This window comes from Aplidium turbinatum, chromosome 8 (assembly GCF_918807975.1).
Source record: "Aplidium turbinatum chromosome 8, kaAplTurb1.1, whole genome shotgun sequence".
Classification (NCBI taxonomy): Eukaryota; Metazoa; Chordata; class Ascidiacea; order Aplousobranchia; family Polyclinidae; genus Aplidium; species Aplidium turbinatum.
The window spans coordinates 2,197,764-2,213,478 of NC_137479.1; the positions used below are offsets into that span (position 1 = coordinate 2,197,764).

General features: G+C 38.0%; 1 protein-coding gene across 1 annotated transcript in view; it reads left to right on the top strand.

The window, feature by feature from the left end:
• The first annotated feature begins 3,881 nt into the window (after positions 1–3,881).
• The window catches only part of LOC145775245 (2-oxoglutarate and iron-dependent oxygenase domain-containing protein 2-like), a 69,251-nt gene continuing 57,417 nt past the window's right edge, over positions 3,882–15,715 (top strand). The window contains exon 1 of the mRNA XM_082586498.1: positions 3,882–3,899. The gene's annotated coding sequence lies outside the window, so the exon portion shown is untranslated. The remainder of the gene's footprint in view (positions 3,900–15,715) is intronic.

Consider the following 15,715-nt stretch of genomic DNA (forward strand, 5'->3'; position numbering starts at 1 on the left):
AGTTTACTTTGCCAGCAGTAACTCTTTAAAGTAGGCTACCACAAACATTAAACTTAATTCGTATAATAAATAAACCATAAAGCAACTTCCTATCTTTTCAATTATTGGTGAAAGTTTTGTATAGTTGAAAATAGGCGAGAACTTCCCGTTTAATTTGTTACAAAAAAGACGAAAAGGGTTGGATCAAGCTTGTTTGGTTTTAGTGCCAGGTAAACGTTAGTATCGTATGTGCCAAGTAAAAACAAAGTTGTAGTTTTACTATCAACTATGCATAATGATAGCCACAGCCGGATTTAGCTGATGGGGGGTTCGGGGCACTTTTAGATCGGGGGGGGGGGGGGGGGGGGGGGGCGCGCAAAACAAAACACCCCTACGTCTACAGTAGCATTAATCCAGCACTGCATTGCACAGCATTTTGAAGAAACTTCAAAGACTGAAAGAAAAAAATAATAATAACATAAAATCACATTTTTCCACGTAGGGGGCTCTTCAAAAGTCGGGGGGGCCAGGGGCACCTGCACCCTCTGCCCTCCTAAATCCGGGCTTGATGATAGCAAAGTTGATGCAGATAAAGGTTTACCTGACATGATACAAGACTATAATGCTACTAAAGCAGCTGTTGACAAAGTTGACCAACTTTGTCACAACTACTGTGTGCAGAAAAGAACAAATCGCTGGCCACTTGCCTACTTCTACAACTGCCTCAATATTGCGGGTATCAATAGCATGGTGGTCTTCCGAGCTAAATTTCCAGGAAGGGAAAAAGAAGCAAGTCATTGACGCCAAATATTTCTGGCAAACTTAGGTATGAGTTTGCTTCATCCATGGCTACAACGTCGAGTGCAAGTAAAACAGCTTCCAAGAGCTGCTAAACTATCGCTGCAAAAATGTGGATACAAAATTGACATCGACTCTTCTCAATCATCAGTTACACATGGGGGTGGAAAGCGTAAAAGACGGCGGTGCCACATCTGTCCATCTTCTCTGGATCGTAAAACACCTCATGTGTGCGAGGAATGTAATGAGCCGTGTTGTATCGATCACCTACAAGTCACGGTTTTATGCTCCTACTGTGCTGCATGATTCTTGTGCTTAGCGTCATCATGGCTAGGCTACCACATTAGAGCACCTAGTAGCCTAGTAGAAAATTGCAGTTAGGCTAATTGCTTTTCTTTCACTAACTTTAGAATTTGTTGAGTTTTGAAGTTATAAGTTATAATATTTCAAGTTGCATTATTTCAATTCTTTTCTGTTGTTAACAGTTTGCAGTGTTGATCTTAAATTCAGTTACTTTTGCACAAAGAAAAAAATTTACATTTGCAATTATTGCAAATTTTGTTAGTTTTTTTCGAAGTATTATGCTTTGGAGTGTATAATAGTGAAATTGCAACACAGTAATTTGTTTCATAACCATATTTAAGAAAGATGTACAAATTGAAAGATAAAGCAATACCCTTTAACAGGCCGGGTCATTTGAGACCCAGATAGGTAGGCCTAATAACGGTTGGTGAAACACATAGGCGTTTAAGGGTTAAACTAAGTGAATGTGCTGTGCAAGGGACATAATGAGCTACACTACATTTCTCGCACAGAAGAGCTTGAAGACCGTTATACTTGCCACTCATATTGGCAGCATTATCATAACTTTGACCCGTAATCCGTACCATTTTCGGATATGAAAGTATCAAATAAATATGTTTTTTGTTAACAAAACGAAGAAAAATTGAATAACTGGGGCTGGGCAGGGGTGCTGCAGCACCGCAGCACATATGGGTGAGCTGCCCTTGCTTGTTTGAGATACGAATTAAAGCAGTAATCTCCAGCTGTGCAACTAAAAAAATTAGTAGATTTTTTTCTTTGAGGTGGGGGCCCCCTAAAGTGGGGGCCTTGGGCTTCAGCCCAGTCCGCCCCCCCCTTAATCCGGCACTGGTCCCAGTAATATGATAAGTTTGGGTTACCGTATAATTTACACGTTAAACCATATTAAAGTGACAAAAAATATCCAATTTGGCATATTACGTTAAAAAATAGATAAACAATCAGGCAATAGCATGACGATGCAGTCCAAGATATTGAGATAAAACAACTGGTTTCATTATTCATACTAAGTCAAGTCAAGTCAAGTCAAGTCAAGTCAATTTATTTTGTTTTAACAGCGCCATATATTAACAAATAATCAGAGTAAAATGTAATTGTCAAAACAATGCATTGTACAACTGTTGGTTAGATTATGGCGCAATCAGGATGGTAGCGAAAGACCATAAGCAGTCATCTAGTCAGCCACCACCCCATCACAGTAAATCTAACTACACATTCATACACACTAGTGTGCAGAGGCAGGCACACTACTTCATTGAATAAAAAGGGTTCGCCACTGAGATTGAAAAACAACTACTGTTGGTTTGAATCTGCATTCTCAGACTGAGTAAGCCGAGGATGAAGATTCAAACCAACGACCAAGAATTGACCAACCACCAATAATTAGTGATTGTGTGCTATAATAGGCTACAGCACTTGCGAAAGTTTTCCTGAAATAACGAGGAAAAACGTGGATACCACCACCGAATTGCAACAAGTGGTCTATCAAGTTAAATTAAGACAATATACCATCAGACAGAGCTATATGTAGCACCAAATAGTATGGTGTATGACCTTTCTGATTAACAGGACAAGTGACTATTAACACTAACAGTTTGGCATTTTTTTTGGCAGTTTTTTTTAAAACCCTGAAAAATTTGGCAGTTTTTATGAAACATTTGGCAGGCAAAGCTATTTTGGATCTGGCAACCCTGGTTAAGGCTGTAAAAAAAGTTGCAAAATTTTTCTTGTGATAAGTGACATTGTGAATTAGATAATTTTGTAACTGACTTATCAACTACGGTATTTAATTAGATGTCTATTAGTTATTGGAATGTTTGTAATAACTAGGGCCATTTTTATATGACCTTAAAAAATCAATAATATGACTTTATTTTTTGGAAAATATGACTTTATATGACTTTATGTGAAAATCGTTTATTTTTACATACGAACAACGTCACTCACGGAACTAAAGAGTAAAACATACGCAACATAACAGTAATACATATCCATTTTTATTTCAAACCACTGTTGTAGTACAGTTTCATGTAGTGTGGAATGTTAGAGTCTTTGAAATTACGATTTGGACGTAAAAATGACCTTAGTAAGGAAAATGAGCGCTCCACAGACGCTGATGTGGGTTGACACTTCTGCAGTTTTGCATAAAGCGCTGGTGAAATGTGTTGTCTTTGTAGCTCCATAATTTGTTTCACATCGTTTTTGTCCAATTGCTTCTTAATGTAATTTTTGAGCTCAAGCGGATCTTTTCCGAAATCAAGGGCATTTAGATCAGCATGGGCCTCTTTGATGGTGTACGTACAACTTTCCGTTTTGAGTATTTAGTTGACCTCAATGTGTGACCTCATACAGTTTGCCTTCGTTCAATCAGAAATTGCCTTACTTTCTTAGTGCTTAATTGCTTCACCGCTTAAATTGGTATTTTTTATTTAAAGTATACAACGGTATGACTCTATAACTCAAAAATATGACTATATAACTTAAAAAGCTGATTTATGACCTAACCAGGAAAATATGACTTTATATGACTTCATAACTTTCTTAATATACCTCATAGGGATGCGGTTTTTGCGTTAAAATTGATTTCACGACTTACTGATGCATAGAAAAAAATATGACTTTAATGACTTTAAATGGCCCTAGTAATAACACTTCAAACTTAATTGTTTGCTTCTTTTGCTATAATGTCAAAAGAAAAATATGTTTGTCATTGTTTCTTTTACAAAAATTACTTCTTGAAAAAGTATAACTTGCATACAGAATACTTTGATGATCAAGAAATCTATGCTTCAACGAAGCAGGTTTGTAAAATACTACTACTACAGTATTATAGCCGATGCAGCCTTTGATGAACTGGGCTAGATGCTCAGTTTGTAAATTTTCCTATGTCCCTTTGTCATGCAGTAGTACTCTGTATTCTTGGTTGGCTGATTGATTTCCTTGAAAATTAGATACAATTACAAATGTTCGTTTTCTGCCACAGATTTTTGAATTCGTTTTTTCTGATGGTGTGACCGAGAAATTTGAGTTGCCTTTGAGTTTCTTATTTTGTTGCCTGGTTTAAAACTTCTGCATTTGTGATGTGATCACTATATAAATCTGGAACATTCTTCTGTAAAACCACATTTCAGCGGCTTTAATGTTACGCTTAGTTTATGTGTTGAAGGTCCATGTTTCACAACCATGTGACCACACCAACACTTTGAGAAGTTGCACCATCAGAGGTATAGAAAGCTTGTGATCAAATTAGAATAGGTTGTAGTCTATTAAAAGCGTCTTTGGCTAGACCTATTCTTCTTCTTCGTATCTCTTTCTTACATCGTGCGTCCGCTGTTAAGAGAAAACCAAGATAGTTGAAAGAAGACACTTGTTCAATTGTGTTGCCTCCCTGGTAAAGTGCAAAGTGGGGTTCAGGACTTTGTTTACAGAGAGAAGTGTCTTTGAAAGTGTCTTGAAAAAGTGTCTTGAGCTTTAGCCTAGGTAAAATTATTATATATGTTATGTACATTGATTTGATTGATTGAATCTTTATCCACGGACTGGGACAGCTTCTTGCAGAGCTTAATCCTGACAGTTTCGCATACTTGTAGAGGCTTTGAATCACTGACGCAGGCCCGGTCACTGAGATTGACAGAGTGAAGTTTCCGATTGTTGAAGTCTTGTTGCAGGGAACTATTCCATCCATTAGATGCCGCTGAATGGAGAGCTGTCCTTAACGTGCGTTGCTCAAGCACACACCCCGAGAGTCGAACCAGCGCAGCTTGATCTTGAAGCTTCTTCGTTCCAGAAGTGACGACACGTTCCAGAAGTGTTCTATAACTGCAGACAGTGCCCATCGTTTCGGCCTTCCAGCCTCCTCAGTACAGTAGGTACTATGGTGCGGCTGGTGCCTCATGATTTTCAAAACTGGAATCGATTGACCCTTACTTTTTTTTGGTGGGGAAGTTAGGGGTATAAAACAATCTGTTAAAATTTCAGGAAAAATAAACTATGTTTACAGGGTTCGATCTTAGCGGTTCGATCTTAGTCAATGGTTAGTGAAAATTTGCGCGGACTAGTAGAAATGTTGCAGTACTAGTCCGATTGGCTAGTGAAAATATTCGCCGGTGAAAAGTTTTGGTTTACAAAATGGCGATTGGCGACGTCACTCTCACTCTGAAATACTGCAGAAATTTGCTTGCCAGAGGCGAAGTTGCACAAAGAAGGCTGCAAAGTCAGTCAACTGAGCACGTGACTACTTTTTTCTCGCATTTTCACTAGACACGTCACGTGGTAGGATAGTAGTGAGCACGCCAGGTCGGCTGTCGCCAGCACGAAGCCAGCAAGCAGCAGTTAGCAAAATTAGGCAGTGGCTATTTGACCGGCGCCGGTCTTTGAATCTGAAACACTATTTGACCGGTCATGACGTCACTACACAGTCACTTTTTTCTTTTTCTCTTTCAAAGCAAAAGACGAGAAGCACATACAGGCCCGGATTTAGGGGGGGGCAGAGGGGGCAGTTGCCCCGGGCCCCCCGACTTTTGAAGGGCCCCCCTATGTGGAAAAAAATGTGATTTTGTGTTATTTTTTCCCTTTTGGTCTTTAAAGTTTCTGCAAAATGCTGCGCAGTACTGGACTGATGCTACTGTAAACGTAGAGATGGTTTTTCGCGCCGTAGGCGCGAAAAATTTTTTTGCACGGGAGCCCCCGATCTAAAAATGCCCCGGGCCCCCCATCAGCTAAATCCGGCCCTGAGCACATATAATTTCTAAATCCAACCATCTCACTCAACTCGTAACGTGGCGCATGCGATACGTCGCCGCCTCCGACTCTAGAGGGACTGAGTTCGATACTACCCGGAAGCGTTCTTTTTTTTTTATTTATTTTTTTTTAACTAAATTTTGACACGAAGTGCATTTTTTAGTCAGTTTTAATTATTTTTTATGTCTTTTCAAATGTGAGTAATAAAGGGTGCAAGTATAGAATCCGCCACCCTAGTCAACATGACGTCACAAAACGGACGCAACTACTACAAAAGGGGTGAAAAAAAGGATGCTGAAAAGCGGCGGAATGAAGGTGATAAAGCGGATAGTTCAGGCCCTTAGGGGCAAAAATGAGCATCTTTAGGCTAAACGTGTTACACGTTGTTTTTTTGCATTTTTTTGTAGCTGATGAATCTAACTTCAATTTTAGTGGGTGCCGCAACTTTTTGGGTCCCGTGATCACCCCCAAATCGGGGATTCCCCCCAAGTCAATTTTGAGCTCTTTTCACGGCATTTTTATGCAATTAGATACGTTATTTTTTTACATTTGGACTGACTGCCACTACAAAATACACGAGATAAAAATCGCACAAAATTATGTTATTAATGACGTCATTGTGACGTCATGTATTAATTTTTTGCTTGTTTTTTTCTTATTGTAGTCGCTTGTTTGTTGTTGGTGTTACTTTTTTGGTTACAATAAGTTACCAATGGTTTTTCCACTGATTTGATTAGTATTGAGTGTCAGTACTAACATATTCAAAATCTTAAGGAATCCAACTTCCGGAAAGTGGTTATTTTCAAGATGGCCGCTAAACCATTGAACAAAACAGTAAATTGACCATAACTCGGCCATCATATGACCAAAACATGTAGTTTTGGTGTCTGTATCTAGGTTTTTATACCCTGTGAAGTCAATGAGACTATTCTCAGAATTGTTGAATTATCTGATAGCCTATAAATTCAATATGGCCATCCAAGATGGCCGCCAAACCATTAAAATAACAGTAAATTGACCATAACTAGGTCATCATATGACCAAAACATGTAGTTTTGGTGTCTATATCTAGGTTTTTATACCCTGTAAAGTCAATGAAACCATTCTCAGAATTGTTAAATCATCTGATGGCCTATAAATTCAACATGGCAATCCAAGATGGCCGCCAAACCATTAAAATAACATAGTAAATTGACCATAACTAGGTCATCGTATCACCAAAACATGTAGTTTTGGTGTCTATATCTAGGTTATTATACCCTGTGAAGTCAATGAGACTATTCTCAGAATTGTTGAATTATCTGATAGCCTATAAATTCAATATGGCCATCCAAGATGGCCGCCAAACCATTAAAATAATAGTAAATTGACCATAACTAGGTCATCCTATGACCAAAACATGTAGTTTTGGTGTCTATATCTAGGTTTTTATACCCTGTAAAGTCAATGAAACCATTCTCAGAATTGTTAATTCATCTGATAGCCTATAAATTCAATATGGCAATCCAAGATGGCCGCTAAACCATTAAAATAACATAGTAAATTGAACATAACTAGGTCATCATATGACCAAAACATGTAGTTTTGATGTCTATATCTAGGTTTGTATACCCTGTGAAGTCAATGAGACCATTGTCAGAATTGTTGAATTATCTGATAGCCTATAAATTCAATATGGCAAACCAAGATGGCTGCCAAACCATTAAAATGACAGTAAATTGACCATAACTAGGTTATCATATGACCAAAACGTGTAGTTTTGGTGTCTATATCTAGGTTTTTATACCTTGTGAAGTCAATGAGACCATTCTCAGAATTGTTAAATTATCTGATAGCCTATAAATTCAATATGGCAATCCAAGATGGCTGCCAAAACAATTAAAAATGTACAATAACAATGTATTGTTTATTAATAAACCCGGTAAATTTCTATATGTATTTGGGTTAACTGAGCAGGCATAAAGAGGTCATACGATGTGGTCATGTAGACTCTTGACATAATCAGCGTAAAGAAAGCAAATGGATCAAGTATTACTAATGCTCATCGCTGTGACTCTCGATGTCATCGTCTGTAATTATGTGACTGCTGTATGGACACATGAACCAGTTTGGCATGGTCCACATCCAGCATGGTATGGTAGCACATATCTCCGGCAACTACAGTGAGGTGAACACGATTCGCAATTGCAGTGATCACTTTCAGTAGGTTGTCCGGGGCAGCTTTCATGTTCGTCATGATTGGAACCATCTGATTATTGTCTACTTTCCATCCCCAGTCTAGAGCATCCATACCATCGTCAGTAGCCTACCCATCCTGACCATAATCTGGTAGTAAACTCTGAGGCAGTGGAATTTGGTAAAGGATGATGTAGGTGGCAAGCGTTCAGGGTGAACAAAGGATTTGGCTGTTTTAATTTTCTTGACCAATGTATTGTATCGCTGTGTTTCTAGGTTACTACTGCCATCGTTGCCAAACATAACGGTCATAGCTTTGTTTCCAAGATCCTTAATGATGTGGTCTGTCTGATTTGGGAGAATAAAGCAATTTGCACATTCTTTGATTATTGGTTGACTTTTCACTAGTTTCTGGAAAGCGTCTTCTTCCCGATACCAAATATCCTTGACGTTGAATCACAACCGGTGAATGCATGAATGAAGAGGAGCTGTAAGCATAATTATGTCTGGTCCGATGATTGCTTTAAGTTTGTTGATGTCGTGTATTTTGGTTGCGTAAGCCTTTTCGGAGTGTAAGTAGAGGTCTTTAATGTCTGGGTCAGTGTCAGCATAGCGTAGTATCAATATTAAAAGGTCCGTGTCTTCACCAATTAAAGCCGTACTATGTCGATGAGGGCTGTCCATCTGCCGTCTTGACGATGTCAATATCTGCATCACCTGGAGCATTCATCACATTGCAGCTTCTATTCCTCAGTTGAGCAGAAATTAATCCTTCCTTGTTGGAAGCTCGAGGCAAGAACTGCTCCTTCTTTCCAATGAACTGGGTGTCTACAGTAAAGTGAACAACCGGGTGGACGTTCATGCCGCGTCTTTGATGGGTATTGTCTTTGATAGACGGACCACCATATCCATCAAAGACCACCGTTGCTAAGCGATAATGACGAATGGTAAAATCTGCATACGACTGTGCAATAGACCCATAACTGTCTCCAGTTTCCATGGCACTCGATGCAACAAGAACCCTCCATCAAGGAATGTAGTGATCGGTTTTCGAGGCAGATTCTTTCACTACTTCATAATCGGCTGACATCACACTGCTGGCATGTTCTGTGATGGCAGTAGCTATCTGAGGCTTATCTTCTGCAAGAAACAGGGTCTGGATGTTACGTGGCTGTCACAAGTAATACTCGTCTTCCTCTCAACTGGTCTGAGTTTTTGGGAAATGACAGCAACAAAACTGCGTTATATCAACTGGTTCAACAAGCTGTGATAACTTCAGTCGATCCAAACTTGTTTACGATTGTTGTAACATCATTAGATACAGCTCTTAACAATCAAACATTGGACATGTCTGATGTTTCCCCATGTGATCACGAAGAGGCAGACACCCGTATGTTTCTCCATGTGAAACATGGAAAATCCGATGCCATAGTCAAAACAGTAGATACTGATGTGGTAATTATTGCAATTTCGTGTTTTGACAAGTTAGAAATCTGTAAACTATGGGTTGAATTTGGAGTTGGAGGAAAAACTCGCTTCATTCCAATCCATGATATTGTTTCATCTTCACCTCAATCTCAGATGATTTGCGCTTCTTTACCTTTGTTTTATGCTATCACAATCTGTGATACTGTTTCGTCTTCGGAAAAAAAGGCTTGGGATTGTTGGATGCTTAATCTTACCGCAATGTGTGGCTTATTTAACTCTCTGAATTTCTCAAGCTCACCTAGTTCTATAAATGACATACAAAAGTATGTCATAGCTCTTTATGGCAATAGTCCTACTATCACGGATGTAGACGAATGCCGTTATATGATGTTTACCAATGGTTGCACTATTGAAAAGCTGCCACCAACGTCAGCTGCTTTGATGCAACATACACGCAGAGCGATACATCAAGCTGAAATACGGACATCAAGCTGAAATACGGAAATCAAGCCTCGTAAATGTTCAGCAACTACCTTCTCCTTTAGCTTGGGGTTGGAAACATAATGATGCAAATCAGCTTGTTCCGTTTTGTCAGTCTACTTGTGGCTCTCGATGTCCCTGTAAGAAAAAATCCATAAAATGCACAAGTCTTTGTTCATGCGAGTACGAAACATGCAATTCGACCACAAAATATCCAATCCTCTCTGATGTTTCATCTTCAATCCACATTTACGTTTCATCTCCAATCCACAATCATCATTCAAGAAATGCTTTTGACTTTCTAAACTCTATCTTGTAACTTGAAAAAACTTGTCGTACACGATTTTTTTTAATATCAAATTACGTATGGTAGGAATTTAACATCGAAAACCGCTAGTTTTTTCATCTTGAATTAACAGTGTTAAGACTCTGACATTGCATCATCTGGGGTCGTGTATTAATTGCATTTGTAGATCATAATTAGGGCTACATAATTATTTTAAATTTTAAAGTGGCATGACCAAAAGGGAAATTCACCCCTGGTAGCTGCTCTTCTGGTTATTCCCTTGATGACGTCGTTATTGCGTCATACTGTACTGGAATTATTGTTATTGCTTGCAATTGTAAAATTTTAAGCATTTGCAAAACTAATAATGAGAGTATTTGATCGCTTTTTTCGGAATAAACTTACCTTTGGTTCCTGAATTTGAAGTTGTTTAGTTTTAATAATGTAATGATGACGTCATAAAAGACGCAATCATGACGAAACTACTTTTAGGAATTGTGAAATGGTTTTAGTAACCGGTACTCCAACTAAAACCAACAGCAAACGACCAAAATAGGTTAAAAAAGCAAAAAAAAATATTTGATGACGTCACAATGATGTCATCAATTAAATTATTTTGTGTTTATTTTGTCTCACTTATTAGTATGTGCTTTTTAAGTTAAAATATACAAAAATCGAATATGTAATTGCACAAAAATGACGTAAAAAGAGCTGAAACGTGATTTCTGGGGAAATCCCCGATTTGGGGGTGATCACGTGACCCAAAAAGTTGCGGCACCCACTAAAATCAAAGTTGGGTTGATCAACTGCAAAAATATGCAAAAAAACAACGTGTAACACGTTTAGCCTAAAGATTCCCCTAAGGACCTGAACTAGGAATGAATATGGATTTTTTAACAATTTTACTGTGTTTTTACAATAAAAACATTAAACCAACGTCGAGTGTTGAATATAACTACCTAGAATGACATAAAATTTACCAAATTGCATCAATTCAGCTAAAAATTTACCCAATTAAACTTTAAAAATAAAAATATAAAACGTATGCAACTAAATGTGTTGTAGCTATCTAAGTTCAGCTCGCATTTTAATTTTTACAATAAAAGTACCAATCTAACGCAACTGCAAAGAGTATGTCTTGCTTTATGCACCTGGAAAGTTTCAGGTTTATATCTTATCTACAAAACGGGCAATCGTCGTTCAAACGTAGCCGCTCGGCGACACTTTTTTCCAATGCATTGTAAAGGCGAATCGATCCTTATTCAGTATAAGCCACCCCCTGTTTGCTGTGATCGGTAAATAGTGCTTCCACTAAACTTGCTGTAGTTTTCTCGTTTCTGCTCGGATTTTAACAATTTTGCCATCGTTGGAAAGCACGATCATAAATCTACACGAATCAATTAAACAGTAGCACAAAATAGGTACTAGCTTTATCTTGTAATAACTTAAACTTCACCAACTTGTAATGATTCTCAGCAATTTAATTTTTGCAATAAAATCATTAAATCTTTTCAAACTAAAAGAATATGTCTTGCTTTATGCACATGAAAACTTTCAGAATTATATCTTTTTCACAAAACTGGCAATCGTTGTTCAAACGTAGCCGCATTTTAATTTTTACAATAAAAGTACCAATCTTACGCAACTGCAAAGAGTATGTCTTGCTTTATGCACCTGGAAAGTTTCAGGTTTATATCTTATCTACAAAACGGGCAATCGTCGTTCAAACGTAGCCGCTCGGCGACACTTTTTTCCAATGCATTGTAAAGGCAAATCGATCCTTATTCAGTATAGGCTACGCCACCCCCTGTTTGCAGTGATCGGTAAATAGTGCTTCCACTAAACTTGCTGTAGTTTTCTTGTTTCTGCTCGGATTTGAACAATTTTGCCATCGTTGGAAAGCACAATCATACATCTACCGGCAACAATTGGCTACAAATCGAAAACAAGTACTATCTTTATCTTGTAATAACTTAAACTTCACCAATTTGTACCGATTCTCAGCAATTTAATTTTTACAATAAAATTATTAATCCTTTACAAATTGAAAGAGTATGTCTTGGTTTATTCACCTAAAAAGTTTCAGGTTCATATCTTATCTACCAAACGAGCAATCGTCGTTCAAACTTAACCGCCCAGCAAAGCTTTTTTTCAATGCATTGTAAAGGCGAATCGATCCTTATTCAGTATACGCCACCCCATGTTTGCTGTGATCGGTAAATAGGCTAGTGCTTCCACTAAACTTGCTGTAGTTTTCTCGTTTCTGCTCGGATTTTAACAATTTTGCCATCGTTGGAAAGTACAATTATATATCTACCCGAATCAATTAAATGCAAGCACAAATTAAGCACCAGATTTATCTTGTGATAACTTAAACTTCACCAAATTGTAACGATTCTCAGCAATTTAATTTTCACAAGAAAATCATTAATCCTTTACAAATTGAAAGAGCATGTCTTGCTTTATTCACCTGAAAAGTTTCAGGTTTATATCTCATCTACCAAACGAGCGATCGTCGTTCAAACTTAACCGCCCAGCGAAGCTTTTTTCAATGCATTGTAAAGGCGAATCGATCCTTATTCAGTATACGCCACCCCCTGTTTGCTGTGATCGGTAAATAGTGCTTCAACTAAACTTGCTGTTGTTTTCGTGTTTCCGCTCGGATTTTAACAATTTTGCCATCGTTGGAAAGCACAATCATACATCTACCCGAATCAATTGGCTAAAAATCCAAAACAAGTACTATCTTTATCTTGTAATGACTTAAACTTCACCAACTTGTACCGATTCTCAGCAATTTAATTTTTACAACAAAATCATTAATCCTTTACAAATTGAAAGAGTATATCTTGCTTTATTCACCTGAAAAGTTTCAGGTTTATATCTCATCTACCAAACGAGCAATCGTCGTTCAAACTTAACCGCCCAGCAAAGCTTTTTTTCAATGCATTGTAAAGGCGAATCGATCCTTATTCAGTATAAGCCACCCCCTGTTTGCTGTGATCGGTAAATAGTCCTTCCACTAAACTTGCTGTAGTTTTCTCGTCTCTGCTCGGATTTTAACAATTTTGCCACCGTTAGGAAGTATAATTATATATCTACCCGAATCAAGTAAACACAAGCACAAAGTAAGTACTATCTTTATCTTGTGATAACTTAAACTTCACCAACTTGCACCAATTCTCAGCAATTAAATTTTTACAATAAAATCATTAATATTCTGCAAATGCAAAGAGTATGTCTTGCTTTATTCACCTGAAAAGTTTCAGGTTTATATCTCATCTACCAAGCGAGCAATCGTCGTTCAAACTTAACCGCCCAGCGAAGCTTTTTTTCAATGCATTGTAAAGGCGAATCGATCCTTATTCAGTATACGCCACCCCCTGTTTGCAGTGATCGGTAAATAGTGCTTCCACTAAACTTGCTGTAGTTTTCTCGTTTCTGCTCGGAATTTAACAATTTTACCACCGTTGGAAAGTACAATTATATATCTACCCGAATCAATTAAACACAAGCACAAAGTAAGTACTATCTTTATCTTGTGATGACTTAAACTTCACCAACTTGCACCAATTCTCAGCAATTTAATTTTTACAATAAAATCATTAATATTTTGCAAATGGAAAGAGTATGTCTTGCTTTATTCACCTGAAAAGTTTCAGGTTTATATCTCATCTACCAAGCGAGCAATCGTCGTTCAAACTTAACCGCCCAGCGAAGCTTTTTTTCAATGCATTGTAAAGGCGAATCGATCCTTATTCAGTATACGCCACCCCCTGTTTACAGTGATTGGTAAATAGTCCTTCCACTGAAAGTGCTGTAGTTTTCTTGTTTCTGCTCGGATTTTAACAATTTTGTTATCGTTAAAAAGTACAATTATACATCTACCCAAATTAATTAAACACAAGAACAAAGTAAGCACTAACTTTATCTTGTGATAACTTAAACTTCACAAACATGTACCAATTCTCAGCAGTTTAAGTTTCACAATAAAATCATTAATATTTTGCAAATTGAAAGAGTATGTCTTGCTTTCATCATCAACAGTATCATAGCCGATGCGGCCTTTGATGAACTAGATGCTCAGTTCGTAAATTTTTCCAGTGTTCCCTTTGTCGCGCAGTGTCCCAAAGTGTTCTTGGTTGGCTGATTGATGTATTGAAATTGGATATAAATGTTGTTCTTTGTCTGCCACGAGCACGTTTCCCGAGAAGGCGGCCGCTTAGACAGAGATTTTCGTAATCTTCCTTTCTGATAATGTGACCGAGAAATTTGAGTTGCCTTTGAGTTATGTTGTTCAATAGTTCCTTATCTTGATGTACTTGGTTCAAAACTTCTGCATTTGTGATGTGATCAGTATATGAAATCCTGAGCATTCTTCTGTAAAACCACATTTCTGCTGCTTCAATGTTACGCCTAGTTTCTGTGTTGAAAGTCCATGTTTCACAACCATACTGGAGAACAGACCACACTAACACTTTGAGAAGTCGCACCTTCAGAAGAATAGAAAGCTTGCGATCCAATAGAATAGGTCGTAGTCTATTAAAAGCGTCTTTAGCTAGGCCTATTCTTCTTCGTATCTCTTTCTTACATCGTGCGTCCGCTGTTAAGAGAGAACCAAGATAGTTGAAAGAAGACACTTGTTCAATTGTGTTGCCTCCCTGGTGAAGTACAAAGTGGGGTTCAGGACTTTGTTTGGAGATAGTCATGCATTTTGTTGTTCAGCATCTCAAAAAGCTGTTCGTGACGAACTTTATCGAAGGCTTTTTTAAAATCTACAAATGCTAGATATAGGTCTTGCTGGACTTCGATTGCTCTTTCACCAAGCATTCTCATCGTGAAGATTGCGTTGGTTGTTCCCCTGTCTTTCATGAAGCCAAATTGCTTTATTCACCTGAAAAGTTTCAGGTTTATATCTCATCTACCAAACAAGCAATCGTCGTTCAAACGTAGACGCTCGGCGACACTTTTTGTTCCATGCATTGTAAAGGCGAATCAATCCTTATTCAGTATACGCCACCCCCTGTTTGCAGTGATCGGTAAATAGTGCTTCCACTAAACTTGCTGTAGTTTTCTTGTTTCTGCTCGGATTTTAACAACTTTGCCATCGTTGGAAAGCACGATCATACATCTACACGAATAAATTAAACAGTAGCACAAAGTAAGTATTAGCTTTATCTTGTGATAACTTAAACTTTACCAAATTGTACCAATTCTCAGCAAATTACTTTATACAATAAAATTATTAAGCCTGTGCAAATTGAAAGGGTATGTCTTGCTTTATGCATCTAGAAAGTTTCAAGTTTATATCTTATCTACAAAACTGGCAATCGTCGTTCAAACGTAGCCGCTCGGCGAAGCTTTTTTCCAATGCGTTGTAAAGGCGAATCGATCCTTATGCAGTAGCCTATACGCCACCGGAATGGCCCGTTTCGGCGAGTCCGATTCGGCTAATCCGATTCGGCTAGTCCGATTCGGCGAGTTCCCTATTCGGCGAGAGCCTTTTTC